We start from the raw sequence: 2,591 nt of genomic DNA, 5'->3' as shown, positions 1-2,591 counted from the left end.
CTCAGGCAATCTTCGTAAGATATTCTCAACATTGGTTGAATCTTCTATAGTATCACCATTAGCTTTCATCTCATTGACAATATTCAGTGTCTTTGATAAGATCTCTGATATTATTTCAGTAGTCTCCATCTGCAATAATTCATATTTTCTTTTCAAAGTTGGTAATGTAACCTTCTTGACCTTGCCAGATCCCTTGTAGTAACTTATCAATCCATCCCATGCTCTTTTAACTTATATAATATAAATAACTCTATCCACGAGAGATTCATGAATACCTTGATGAAGAATATATGTAGCCTTAGAATTCTTCTTTCTGTTGTCAGTTAATAAAGTTTGCGCAGCTCCTTCAAGTATTATTCCTTCTGCTGGTTCTACATAACCATCTTTCACAATATCCCATACCTCTTGGTAAGAAAACGAGGTACCTTAATCAAGTTTTGGGGATAATCCAATACCGACTTGATATTGAGTAGTTTTGGGCACATACCTCTTGGTAAGAAAACAATGGTGATTTAATCAAACTGCATATCCCTCGTTTTACCTTCAAACACTGGTACCTTAATCAAACTTAAACTCGTCATCTTCTTCAACTTAACAACTCATACCCATAATCCTAGAATCTGATACCAGTACTATGATATCATGTGTAGAAAATCTGATATCAAAGACTTAATGAAACAACACAAAACTAAACTCTCAAATACTTTTCTTAATTTAACAGCCTATCTATATGTTTACAAACTTGACTATCAAGTAATAAACACTTTCCTAACATAATCAAACTCTAAAAAAGACTCTTCTAAAAAATTCTCACATAAGCAACTTCTAAAACAAGTAAAACTTGTAGATCAAGTTTACTTCATAAATACCGTACCTCGTATATCAACAATACTTGTTGATCCATTCACATCATGTCAACTGTACCAGTTGATGCAACCATACTCTGTCAACTCTCATAGTTGATCCATACTGCTTTCTTCATACTGTATCAATAAACAGTGTTGATCCCTTCTATCTTCTTCATAGTATCTTGGTTTATTCTTCAACAGCCGGTGAGAGCATTGGTTTTCACGTTTTAACAATCTAGAAATCGTAGCTAGCAATGTTGGTCATCTCATTCAAGATCGCGTTTTGGTTTTGGATGGATAATGTCCATTCAGCTATCATGTCTAGATAAAGGATTTGGTCGTACGTTCCGGGGGGCAAATGTAATGGTGGAAACCGGAAAGCCGTTCACCAACTCTGTGTGTCACCAGGGCCAAATATCTTTCTTGCTAGGGATACATGATCCCCGACTTGATATTGAGTAGTTCTGGGCACATCTCTCTATTTTTCTTAAATCTTCAAGTTAAGAAAACGAGGATGCCATGATTCAGTTCCGAGTTTAATTTTGTGATGGTAGTAGTGATCCTTTGAGCAAATGGTGACTGTTGCTTTTTTTCGGTGATGCAGTTCATGAAAACGGCTTAGCATGAGCCTATCATACATATGGATATGGAACAATTGTTATCGGTAAATTATGCGTTCTACGAGGAGCCAAAAGATCTTTGCGTCGCCTTATTTTGGGTTTAGTTGAGGCTATAAGATATAAGCTTGCAAAATATAAGGATAAGCAGGTATATATGGAAGGCACGAGATGATAGTAGCTGTTCCAAATAATACTAATGGATACGTTCAAGATGCATGATGAACAACAACTCATCTTCCATTCTAAGAAAATACCTTATTAACTAAAACAAAAACTACAACTTCATGAGCGCAAGTGATCGCAATTAATGGCGCCTGCCTTGATTAATAGCAGCAGCAATATTTATCTCCAAAAAAATACGATTTCAAAGGAGTACAGATAGCTTGACGGAAACCAAGCTGGCTACATTTAGTAGCACAGTCGCCACTTCCGTTGCATATGTGGGCCGTCCCGCGACACTTAAAAGTTCCAGCAATATCTTGTTGCAGTTCTCCGTCTGCATATTGGCACATAATCACAGCGTAAATTCAATTCAACACCAATTTGTTATAAATTTATTAATGAAATCTATTCTTGGTAAAATCGTTCTGAGTTAAAAGTATGCAAATCTGACCGATGGAACTATACAATAGAAATAAACTTGTACACCAATCATTTAATAGATAGAAATTAATTACCAACCAATAGTTCTACCAGCATTCGCAAGTGAGGAAGCCAAAATAACACCAAAGATGAGAGCAATGACAACATAGGTAAGGGAGAACCGCTTGAGAGAAGCCATTTTGACAAATATTTGGTTTTTGGAATTGAAATATTAAGAGTTTAAGAGGTGTGTAAGGATTTTATATGTTGTTCTTCCCAATATTTATACCCCAAGAATGGATTTTTGATCTTAATTGCCGAATCAAAACACAATATTTTTACATTAAATTTTTGCATTGGTTAAGGGAGAAAAACGTGGTGTAAAATCTTATAGTCTGCATTTAAGACTTGTCACGCGTATCGTTGAATTCTAATTACCGTAACCTGATCACCAAATGTTCATTTTTCTAATTTGAGCATAAAGATCAGAAAGCTTTCATTTTTTGGATTAATACGAAGAACCCATACAAGATATCAGCTA

The 2,591-nt window shown here is 35.3% G+C and overlaps 1 long non-coding RNA gene across 1 annotated transcript; it reads right to left on the bottom strand.

The window, feature by feature from the left end:
• Window positions 1-1,637: 1,637 nt before the first annotated feature.
• Window positions 1,638-2,289, bottom strand: LOC113354517. The gene is made up of 2 exons (XR_003361924.1): window positions 2,150-2,289; window positions 1,638-1,964 (listed from the first exon to the last, which is right to left on the bottom strand). It is a non-coding gene; the product is annotated as an uncharacterized LOC113354517 (long non-coding RNA).
• Between the last annotated feature and the right edge of the window lie 302 nt (window positions 2,290-2,591).

Source organism: Papaver somniferum, chromosome 2 (assembly GCF_003573695.1).
Source record: "Papaver somniferum cultivar HN1 chromosome 2, ASM357369v1, whole genome shotgun sequence".
NCBI classification, from domain to species: domain Eukaryota; kingdom Viridiplantae; phylum Streptophyta; class Magnoliopsida; order Ranunculales; family Papaveraceae; genus Papaver; species Papaver somniferum.
Note: the sequence above shows the minus strand (reverse complement) of the source record. Positions and strands in the feature narration are given on the sequence as shown.